We start from the raw sequence: 12,955 nt of genomic DNA on the forward strand, positions 1-12,955 counted from the left end.
GAATAATTGATGTTGTTATATTTTTAGAGAGGAATATTTTAGAAAACCAGGGCTTAGTAGGGATCTCTGGTTGAATTTTACGATACTGTATAGCTTTTGTTTGGCTACTCAAGGCCCACGACTTATTCCAAGATTTCAATAGGGAACTCCGTGCCAGAGCAGCCAAATCATGCGCATAATTATTAAAAGGGAACAAATCACCACTGAAAACAGCCTCTTTTGCCAATTTGTCGGCAATTTCATTGCCAACAATTCCGCAATGGCTCGGTATCCATATAAATGTTATTGAAAAGCCTTGAAGTTTACATTGATATAGAAGGTTTCTAACTTGGACAATAATTGGATAACAATTTTTTGATTTAAAAGGAAATTTAATCAGGGATTGTAGAGAGCTTAAAGAATCTGTAAATATTAGTGTCTCTTTAAGCCTGCCAAGTAAAATATACTCAACAGCCTTAAAAAGGCCGTAACACTCTCCTGTAAAAACAGATGTTTCAGGCGGAAACTTTACTTTTTGTACAATTTTATATTGTAAATGGTAGACACCAACTCCAACACAACTATCTGTAGTATCCTTAGATGCATCTGTATACATGTGGTGGTAACCCTGCCAATTGTTATTCGTGATGTACTTAAATATATTGTTAGCAAAATATGTATCTGATTTTTGAATGCCAATGTCAAGTCTAATATCTGGCACAAGCGTTAGAGCTTCATATACTGAATCAAATAATGGAAAAGTTTGAGAACGAAAAGTGGGGGCGTCAATTACTAAGAATTTCCGATAACTAGTAAGAAGTAAGGGATGAGATTTATGATGCCAGTATTTATTATTACTATGACATAGTTGAAATAAAGTTCTAAGTTTTGGAATTAAGGGATGATTTTTAAATTGATAACAACGAACAAAATATTTATCCGCCAGATATTGTCGACGGAGTTGAAGAGGAGGTTCGCAACATTCCAACTGAAGTGCGTTTATTGGAGATGATCTCATAGCTCCGCAGATTATACGCAAGGCTTTCGCTTGTATTTTGTCCAATTTTTGTAAACCAGTTACGCTACACGGCTCCAAAAGAAAAGTGCCATAATCTAGGACACTCCTAATTAATGCATTATAAATTAATTTCATAGTAAATGGATGTGATCCCCACCAGACACCAGATAAACACCTTAACATATTTAGAAGCCGCTCACATTTGGAACAGATGTAATCGATGTGTGCGTTGCCATTTAATTTTCCATCTAAATATAGCCCTAAAAATTTGACTTTGTCTTTAACGGGAATTGGCACTCCATCATAAATAATAGTAATAGGAGGAGGCATACGCCTACGGGTAAATAAGACGATGGAACTTTTATTGATGGACAAGTCTAAGCCATGCTTGTCCATCCAAGATTTTAACTGTTTCAAAGCGCTAATAAGATCTCTACATGCAATATTTATCGAACTATTGATTACATAAATAGCCTTGTCATCTGCATATTGAAGTAATTTTATTATACTTAAATCTAGACAATTTTCTAAGTCGGATGTGTATATATCGTAAAGTAGTGGACTTAAGACTGACCCCTGAGGAATGCCTTTTCGAACAGTTCTAGTTTCCAAAGAGTTATTTAAAATTATTATTCTTTCTATTAAAATATTAATAATGAAATTTACTAAAATTAAGGGCAAACCAAATTGAATTAGCTTTTCCTTTAGGATACTTATAATAATATTATCATATGCAGAATTTATATCCAAAAAAGATGCAACAACAGATTTATTTTCTGTGAATGCTGTGCGTATATCTGTGGTTAATATAGCAATATTATCTATGGTACCTCTACCCACAGAGTACTTTATTATATACTGGAATAGAGACCTCACTCCCTTTATTTTGTGGAAACCGCAATAAAGCGCCATCTGTAACTTTACAACGGTCTAGTACCGTCGTAAAGTTACAGATGGCGCTTTATTGCGGTACTATGGATTCTAGTATTACTATATGTACCTAAATATTTATAGAATATTAGATGTACATTTAAAATTAAAATAAAACAACAGAATTTTATACATTTTATTTATTACAAGAACATTATTTTATTTCAAAACATTTTAAAGCAACACAACACTTCTACAAAGTACAAAGAGTCCTATCTCAGTTCTTGCACAGGAGCAATCTCACAGCACTTACAATTTACAAACACACAAACAGGAGGAACGGAGGCTCTACTCGACGGACATATGCACAGAAACAAACAAATTTCTCTGCATTATATATTAAGTCTATGTTTCTCCGTAATTCGTAAGCCGCAAGAAAAAAGCGTAGACGCATATCTATGACAGATAGCACCAAACTCTTCTTCTTCTTCTTCTTCTTTTTAATAATGGCTCCTTGGTGAGTTGCCACTTGCCAATATCAGAGTGAGTGGCAAAGACTCCGTGCTGAAGAAGGTCTAATGCTTAAAATAAAATATTTTCAATAAAAGGTATGTATTGTGTTGTATTTTTGTAACATAACAGCTATAATATTATTTTTCCTTCTGGTAACATCGATAAAAATATCCCAACAAAGATGTCAAAGTCAATCAAACTTTTTGCTTTCGAGTGTGGTGCGAAGCATGTAAAACCATAAACTTAACAGTGTGCTCTACAATTTGTCGAGTTGTTACAGTTACAGGCTCGGACATTGTTGCTCGCCTGTCTTTCTTGCAAAAATTAGGGTAAGGGATAGTTCCCTTTGTGAGTGTGGGCTAGACGAAGGTACATCACGATCATATATTTTTCTCTTGTCCTAATAACCATTGTTCCCTATATGATCTTCTCCCCGCAACCATTCCCCGTCCTATCAATTTTAAATCTGTGTTATGTTTTGTAAATACGTCATTTATTAAAGTGTTATGTACATTTATTGATACTAATAAAATAAAATTGTAATTAGTTAGTAGTTACTAGCCCTAAATGTTTGTGTTGTTTTAGGTTCTCTCAACAGACTCATTTTATAAAAGTAGTATACCGTACACTTGTTTAAAATACTATTTTCATAAAAGATTCTCAAATTTTGTATAATATTTACTTATGTATTTTAGTTGCAAATAACTCAGTAGTGACATCTAGTACAATTTATGATAAAATCTGATGCGAAAGCTTTACAAGCGCCATCTCTTATTTTGCGACGGAGTTATTAACTATTATTATCCTACCAAATTAAAAAGTAAGCATTTCATACAATAATTAGGTACTTGGCTGGTCTTCTTTATTTTGGAGGTTTAAAATTCTTATGTTACCGTGTCAAACATTCTAAGATTGTACACCCTGCCTCTACCTTTGCGGAATCCAAACTGTGTATTCGAAAGGAGGTTATGTTTTTCTACAAACCATTCTAGTCTGTTTTTAGCTAAATGTTCCGCAATCTTTAATAAAACAGAGGATAGAACAATGGGGCGATATGATGTAGCCAAAGAAGGGGGTTTGTTGGGTTTTGGTACTGGAATAACTTTTTGTTTTCTCCATGAAGTGGGTAAATTACCAGTTATTAAAATTTGGTTTATTAACTTGAGGTAGTATTGTAAAATTTCCTCATCAGCATGTTGAAAGAAAGAATATGGAATGCCATCTAATCCAGGAGAAGAATCTTTTAAGTTTTGTACTACCCCTTTTAACTCTTCTATTGTAAAAAGCGAATTTAGGTCTTCAACATTTACATTTTGTAAAGGAGGAGGAGGTTCAATAGAAATAGTGGGAGGAGCTAAATTATCCAGAAACTCAGAAGCTAAAGAGTCAGATATAGGATGAGATGGGGTAGTGAATGCAGATCTATACCGTCTTATGTTTTTCCATACTATAGTAGGATGAATACCTGGATTTAATGATAAGCAAAAATTTCTCCAACTAAGTAACTTCTTTTTCCTGAATAATTTCTTAGTATCCTTAACACAATCAAGATATAGCTGATAGTTGGCTATGTTTGGATTTGTATTATATTGTTTCTCAATCTCTTTCCTATTCTTAATGGCAACTGTGCATTCTTGATCCCACCAAGGTGGAGATGGTGTATGATGACGTGAAGTATTTTTTTTTGGAAATGATTCATCAGCAGCTTTTATAAATGCTGCAGTCAAAGCCTCAGCACATAGTGACTCATTTTCTGATGATATTTCAGGAAGAAAAGATAACTGATTCCTGAGTGAAGTTTGAAATTTATCCCAGTTAGAATTATTGTTAATACTAGCTGTTGCCCGCGACTTCGTCCGCGTGGACTTCAGTTTATAGCGCGCGATGTCAACAAAATTGGTGTCAAAAGCTTTTATAAAAAAACCCTGGTACCCATTAAATCAATACAGCTGTGCAGTGTGCAAACAATAAGTACTTCATTTTTGTATGTTAAACTTTATATATTATGCCAAATTTTAAAGCTTATTTAGCCCCCCAATTACACAACTTTACCCATAAACTATTTATCATTGATAGGTTTAGCCCCAATTTCACCAACGTCTGTTAGTGTTAACAGCTTGTTAAAATATCCTGTCTTCTCTTTCATTCATATGAAAAACGAAACAGCTAACGTGATACTAATTCGAGCATTAACTTTAAGTCGTTGGTGAAATTTGGTATTAAGGTTACGTCACTGCCTGCACAGATAAAGTACTGAGTTATTTAATACCGTAGAATAGATATAACAAATGTAAGATGATACCACCTCTTATAGAAAGACTTTTGAGCAAGCGTCAGCGCGATGTAGAAGACGCACGGCGCCATCTATTATGAATTTTTTGAACAAATTTACGACCCTTACAACCCTTTTTTCCAGTAAAAAAGTAGCCTATGTCCTTTCTCAGGCTTTAGACTATCAGTATACAAAATTTCATTACAATCGGTTCGGTAGTTTTGGCGTTTGGCGTGAAAGCGAGACTGACAGACAGACAGACAGACAGAGATACTTTCGCATTCATAATATTAGTACAGATTATGTGCACACTGCACAGCCGTTTTTGGGTATTTTGATTAATTAAGAGGATTCCACACCGCCCTTTTTTCCATACAAACGTTGTCCCCTGTTTCCTCCCTGGATAATGCTAGTAGAGTTATATTTTTTTTCCTGAATATCTACGGCCACTAATACAATGTCCCTATGTTTTATTTTTTTTTCATAATTTAATTATTAAATAAGATATGAACGTTCAAAAACCCAAAAAAATGGCCAGATTTTCCACTGTGTTCAAACGTCCAGAAAACAGATTTGGCTAGATTATACAAAAAAAGCAAAACATAGGAACACAGCTCAAGCCTTTTTTTAATCTTTAATGAAAAAAGTACTTAAATCGGTTAAGATTTGGAGAAGGAATCAGGGGACAACGAATCGTTGATTTTCTGGATTTTCTGCAGTTGTCTCTATCGCGTTCTGCGGTATAGGCTTGAGGTAAGGGAGACAGCTATAGATATTACACGTACTTTTTTTTCATTTCTCTAGCCGCTGTTGTATCCTCTTAAGGGCCGCGCTACACCGGAATGGCAGCGGCGAGGCGAGCACTTTCAGCGCTGCCATTCCGGTGTAGCGCGCTGCGCGGCCCTAAGAGGGGTACCACTTACCAGGGTTTTAAAAAGTTTTTAAATTTGACACAAATTTTGTTGACACCGCGCGCTATAAACTAAAGTCCACGCGGACGAAGTCGCGGGCAACAGCTAGTTATGAATAAAAACAATAATATATAATAAAGTAGGTATGATTAGTTCTGTTATAATAATGAAGTAAAAAAATAAAGCGCCATCTGTTTTCATATATTAGAATTAAAATGTTGATTGCATTGATATATTTTCTGGATGGAATATAGGCCAACACAACACACTCGAACTCCTTAGAAATGCAGTAGGAGTTCTATAAGATAAGATAGATTGATTATTATTATAGCAAGTGATAACATTATTAAACATAATATTCTAACGTATTAAAAACTATAAACAAAAACATAACAACTAATAAGTATGATTAGTTCTATGTTACAACGAAGTAAAAAAAAAAGCGCCATCTGTTGAATCGTATTAGAACTAAAATGTTCATTGCATCGCGTCGATATATTTCTGGATTTTTTATAATATTATACATAAAATATATTTAAGATTTTTGAAATATTATTTTAATACACATCCAAGACCCAGGAACATTGAAAACTTTTTGTTCCGCCTGCGGGACTCGAACCCAGGACCCCCGGGATGAGCGCTGGCCACGCGCAATGCGAAGTAATTTTCATCGATATTTTCATGGAAATAAGATATTTTCCCACATCAAAATGTCCTTTCTCAGACTCTAGAATAACTGTGTACAAAATTTCATTGCAATCTATTCAGTAGTTTTGGCGTGAAAGCGAGACAGACAGGCAGACAGACAGACAGACAGACAAAGATACTTTCGCAGTATATTTCGCAGTATTTATAAGTCGCGGGCAACAGCTAGTTATGAATAAAAACAATAATATTATATAATAAAGTAGGTATGATTAGTTCTGTTATAATAATGAAGTAAAAAATAAAGCGCCATCTGTTTTCATATATTAGAATTAAAATGTTGATTGCATTGATATATTTTCTGGATGGAATATAGGCCAACACAACACACTCGAACTCCTTAGAAATGCAGTAGGAGTTCTATAAGATAAGATACATTGATTATTATTATACCAAGTGATAATATTATTAAACATAATATTCTAACGTATTAAAAACTATAAACAAAAACATAATAACTAATAAGTATGATTAGTTCTATGTTACAACGAAGTAAAAAAAAAGCGCCATCTGTTGAATCGTATTAGAACTAAAATGTTCATTGCATCGCGTCGATATATTTCTGGATTTTTTATAATATTATACATAAAATATATTTAAGATTTTTGAAATATTATTTTAATACACATCCAAGACCCAGGAACATTGAAAACTTTTTGTTCCGCCTGCGGGACTCGAACCCAGGACCCCCGGGATGAGCGCTGGCCACGCTCAATGCGAAGTAATTTTCATCGATATTTTCATGGAAATAAGATATTTTCCCACATCAAAATGTCCTTTCTCAGACTCTAGAATAACTGTGTACAAAATTTCATTGCAATCTATTCAGTAGTTTTGGCGTGAAAGCGAGACAGACAGGCAGACAGACAGACAGACAGACAAAGATACTTTCGCAGTATATTTCGCAGTATTTATAAGTCGCGGGCAACAGCTAGTTATGAATAAAAACAATAATATTATATAATAAAGTAGGTATGATTAGTTCTGTTATAATAATGAAGTAAAAAATAAAGCGCCATCTGTTTTCATATATTAGAATTAAAATGTTGATTGCATTGATATATTTTCTGGATGGAATATAGGCCAACACAACACACTCGAACTCCTTAGAAATGCAGTAGGAGTTCTATAAGATAAGATACATTGATTATTATTATACCAAGTGATAATATTATTAAACATAATATTCTAACGTATTGAAAACTATAAACAAAAACATAATAACTAATAAGTATGATTAGTTCTATGTTACAACGAAGTAAAAAAAAAGCGCCATCTGTTGAATCGTATTAGAACTAAAATGTTCATTGCATCGCGTCGATATATTTCTGGATTTTTTATAATATTATACATAAAATATATTTAAGATTTTTGAAATATTATTTTAATACACATCCAAGACCCAGGAACATTGAAAACTTTTTGTTCCGCCTGCGGGACTCGAACCCAGGACCCCCGGGATGAGCGCTGGCCACGCGCAATGCGAAGTAATTTTCATCGATATTTTCATGGAAATAAGATATTTTCCCACATCAAAATGTAGCCTATGTCCTTTCTCAGACTCTAGAATAACTGTGTACAAAATTTCATTGCAATCGGTTCAGTAGTTTTGGCGTGAAAGCGAGACAGACAGACAGACAGACAGACAGACAGACAGACAGACAGAGATACTTTCGCATTTATAATATTAGTATAGATGATACTTTATTGATTCAGACTGATTCGATTTACTTTTATCTTTACCTACCTGGAAATGATAGAATTATAGGAAAGTGATCACTTCCATGACTTGACTGTAACACATTCCAATGAAAAACAGATGATAGATTTGGTGAACATATTGACAAATCTGGTGCACTACAACCTTCATGAGGAGCAGTGCGCCGAGTAGGTTGGCCGGAATTGAGAATACACAGTTTATTATAATCTATTAAATCTAAAACTTCGTAACCCCATTGATTGTCTTTGTGACTCCCCCATGACTGATGCTGTGCATTGAAGTCTCCTAGAATTACTACTGGTTGTGGTAATTGGCTAATAATACTTTTTATTTCAGAGAAGATGTAATATGAAGGATGAGGTATATACAGTGAAACAAAACATATGTTATCTACAGATGCAGCAATGATTGAAAAATCAGAGTGATGTGATGGAAGAGGAATGTGATGAAATGATTGATGGTGTTTGATGAGCATGGCTGTACCACCATACCCATCTGATCTGTCTTCCCTGAGACAAGTGTAGCCAGAAATCCTGAAAAGTGATTCCGGCTTGAGCCATGTCTCTTGTAAGGAAAGAACAATAGGTTTGTATTTATTAATTAAAAAAATAATTTCGTGTTTTTTACTAACCACACTGCGGCAATTCCACTGGACTACGTTGTCCATTGTTGGAAGTGGTATTAATTTGTGATTCAGTGGTGAATATGGCAGCGTTGGACGGTGATAAAGATGATAATGATGTAATCACTTTGTTTAATGCTAAAATTGTTTCTTGTATCGAATCCATGTTAATACCGGGAGCTGGATATGCAGATCCATTATCTCCTAATGGAGGATTATAATCTTTTATTAAGCTATTATGTATTTGTCTGTCATACCCATTTTGTTGTTTCTGTGGCAATTTTGGTTGTTTGAAAACAGTTTTTTTATATGACCGTTGTATTAAATTCAAATTCTGTTTATTATTATTGTTGTTGAAAAATGATTTTTGTGTATTTACAGGTGATGATGATGAAGAAGTAGATGATATTAACACGTCAGAATATAATTTTGAAATGGGAGGATGTAACTTAGAAGCTTCTGAGTAGGATAGACAATTGTGAGCCATTGACTCCTTAATTGATTTTTGGCGTTGGAATTCTGGGCATTTTTTATCAGTTGCAATGTGCGAACCGTGGCAAATACAACAGTAAATAGATTCCTCTTCAACTGAGCAACTATCACCAGCATGCCCTTGGCCACACCTAAAGCATCTAGGTGTTGACCGACATTGGTTTTTGACATGTCCGTATCTACAGCAATTGAAGCACTGTATTGTAGGGAATATATATAAATCTACAGGAAGTGCATTATAGCACATGAAGACTCTCTTTGGTAGCGTCTGTCCGTCAAATGTTATTACCACAGATTCGGTGTTATTAAATTGAGCGGTTCCATTCACTATTGTTTTTTTCTTTAACCTCCTAATTTTTAGTATTTCACCACATCCAATTGGTAAAGTAATGTTATTTATAACATCATCATCGGACCAATCAGCAGGTATGCCTCTAACTAATCCTATTCTACTTACCTGAAATGATGGTATAAAAGATTTAAATTGTTCTGAATTGAATTGAGGGTTACTTATAAAACTATTGGCTTCATTATATGAAGAAAAGGCTACAGATAATCGGTTTCTGGCTATTTTCTTAATACTACCATCTACAATATTTTTAATGTTATTTGTTTTCAAGTAATGGCCAAACACTATAGGGTGAAAGTTTATGTTTTCATTAGGTGACTTTGGTACCTTTTGTATATGGACAATATACGGAGAGGAGTCTGTATCTTTATACAGCATCCTACCGATCCGTGAATCTAAGCCCTGGGATTTTTGAGTTGTATTCACATTTGGTTGAGTTTCAAGGATAATGTCTTGTTTAGGAATATTGTGGTTTTCGGTATCGCTAAGACACATGCAATTGATATCAGGCTTGGCCTTTTTCGGGTCTTTTTTTATTTTTTTCTGGCACTTTTTGCAACGCTTCCTAGGAATCGCTGGACGTTTTCTGGTATTTACAGAGCATGAGGTGTCGGTGTCCATGCTCGAATCGTTTGATATAGTAACATAATGACCAACGGGGGGACCAGGTCCCCCCGGGTCGGGCTCCTCCATAATATTCTTATGAACTACTATATAAATAAAAACTTACCAAATAAAATTAATATGTACAAAAACTAAGAAAATTAAAACTAAAACTACACTATTTAATTAACTAATTATAGATATAAAAATAATTTTAAAATTTTCCGAAAAAATACCGCGTCCGCCCTTTGCGAGTTCCCGCGCTTTTCCTTCTTCTTCTTTTTTTTTTTTTTTTTTTTCTTCTATTTTGGCAACTTGACACAAAGGATGCGTATTGTGCCACAGACAGGGTAAAAAGGTAAGGAACGGCGGAAGGAATAAAAGGAAACGGAATTTGGAAGAAAGTTAATTAAAACAGTGTGGTAAATAATTAAATTCTACAATAAACTAAATGATATATAACTTATTCTAAATATTAATATTATTTAATGATAAGTAATTAGATATACAGTTATATACATATTTATCATTGGAAGCAAGTAGTATATTTACAGAAGTAGGAAATGGAATAGGGATTAAAGACAGTTTATTATACAGTTGGGAATGATCATGGAGGGAACACGATAGGATAATGTGGTTTAAGTCACCTACTTCTCCACAGTCACATAAATCATCATCTTTAACGCCAATTCTCCTAAGATGCGTTGGAATGCACATATGACCCAGTCTCATCCGAATAATTGATGTTGTTATATTTTTAGAGAGGAATATTTTAGAAAACCAGGGCTTAGTAGGGATCTCTGGTTGAATTTTACGATACTGTATAGCTTTTGTTTGACTACTCAAGGCCCACGACTTATTCCAAGATTTCAATAGGGAACTCCGTGCCAGAGCAGCCAAATCATGCGCATAATTATTAAAAGGGAACAAATCACCACTGAAAACAGCCTCTTTTGCCAATTTGTCGGCAATTTCATTGCCAACAATACCGCAATGGCTCGGTATCCATATAAATGTTATTGAAAAGCCTTGAAGTTTACATTGATATAGAAGGTTTCTAACTTGGACAATAATTGGATAACAATTTTTTGATTTAAAAGGAAATTTAATCAGGGATTGTAGAGAGCTTAAAGAATCTGTGAATATTAGAGTCTCCTTAAGCCTGCCAAGTAAAATATACTCAACAGCCTTAAAAAGGCCGTAACACTCTCCTGTAAAAACAGATGTTTCAGGCGGAAACTTTACTTTTTGTACAATATTATATTGTAAATGGTAGACACCAACTCCAACACAACTATCTGTAGTATCCTTAGATGCATCTGTATACATGTGGTGGTAACCCTGCCAATTGTTATTCGTGATGTAAGGTGCATTGGGGTAACTTCGGAAGAAAAAAAAAATGGGGATATTCCGAAAATGGCAAATAATTACCAAACAGAAAGTAATTTTGAGCTCTGGCTACATTAACCGAGACGCCAATTTAATCACCTCCCCCACTTCCTTTCCCTCGAGCCGTCAGCCGGCAGTGTATGTGCGCTAAGTTCATTTTTTCGCGCCAAGTGCAATTTTATGATTTTTTTGGGATTATCGAAATTATCGAAATTACCCCGTATTGTTTTACACAGAAATTAGGTAAGTTGCGTAATATTTTGTTTGTTTTAAAGAAGCTTTGACGTTTTTTGCTTTCCTAAGAATAGGTTATGTTGCTCTAGCTATGATTTTTAATAAACATTCGAAATAACCCCAGTGGGGTAAATTTGTTAACGAAATTTCCCCAAAAATCTTTTCATAGTCTTTTGCAGGGGTGCGCAACATAATATAATATTCCGATTTGATGGTCCTAAAATATGGATTGTTCTATTTGTAGGACAAGGTTACTCTTGAATTATATAACTATAATAACCTATCATTATACAAAAAAACAGCTTATTAGGGTACCGTTTTAGTCGTTTTAGTTCACTAATCAACAAAACTTAGTTGACTACGGAACCCTAAAACGCACCCCTAACCAGCAGATTTTCTGTATATTGATAGGTTAATAGTTCTATCTCTGTTAGCTACCACTTTTGTTGGCTTTTTTATTGTTCTTATTCTATTTATTTCTTTGCTCCAAATGTTGAGGACATCTGCATCCCCGATGGGGTAATTTCGAAAATTTTTCGGTACAAAAATTAGTTTGGTGTTTTCTATGGCTTGTATGCACAATGTTTTTGTATGGGGTAAAATAGAATAAAAATAAATATGTGCCTTAAATGTATTATTACATTAGGTCGTGTTTCGGCTGATATTCGAAATTACCCCTTGAGTATTCGAAATTACCCATGAAAAGTAGAAAAAGGGTTATATTTTAAAGGGGTAGTTATGTCAGAATCCGTAAATACTTTTGAACTAAAAAATATACAATTCACATGGAAATATGTTTATTATAACTAAAATGTTACAGTTATAGGTAACAATATATACAAATTCGTCTTCTAAACTTGAAACAATGACACAATATACTCACTTTTCCAAAAACTTTACGAGATTACCCCAATGCACCTTACTTAAATATATTGTTAGCAAAATATGTATCTGTTTTTTGAATGCCAATGTCAAGTCTAATATCTGGCACAAGCGTTAGAGCTTCATATACTGAATCAAATAATGGAAAAGTTTGAGAACGAAAAGTGGGGGCGTCAATTACTAAGAATTTACGATAACTAGTAAGAAGTAAGGGATGAGATTTATGATGCCAGTATTTATTATTACTATGACACAGTTGAAATAAAGTTCTAAGTTTTGGAATTAAGGGATGATTTTTAAATTGATAACAACGAACAAAATATTTATCCGCCAGATATTGTCGACGGAGTTGAAGAGGAGGTTCGCAACATTCCAACTGAAGTGCGTTTATTGGAG

At 34.1% G+C, this 12,955-nt stretch overlaps 1 long non-coding RNA gene across 2 annotated transcripts; it reads left to right on the forward strand.

Annotated features, from left to right (window-relative positions):
• The first annotated feature begins 3,310 nt into the window (after window positions 1–3,310).
• Window positions 3,311–9,429, forward strand: LOC121736594. Of its 2 annotated transcripts, none has more exons than XR_006037037.1 (3): window positions 3,311–3,658; window positions 8,385–8,573; window positions 8,992–9,429. It is a non-coding gene; the product is annotated as an uncharacterized LOC121736594 (long non-coding RNA). The 2 variants fall into 2 exon arrangements; XR_006037038.1 differs by having other exon boundaries at window positions 3,311–3,506.
• The last annotated feature ends 3,526 nt before the right edge of the window (window positions 9,430–12,955 follow it).

Source organism: Aricia agestis, chromosome 19, assembly GCF_905147365.1.
Source record: "Aricia agestis chromosome 19, ilAriAges1.1, whole genome shotgun sequence".
In the NCBI taxonomy this organism is placed as follows: domain Eukaryota; kingdom Metazoa; phylum Arthropoda; class Insecta; order Lepidoptera; family Lycaenidae; genus Aricia; species Aricia agestis.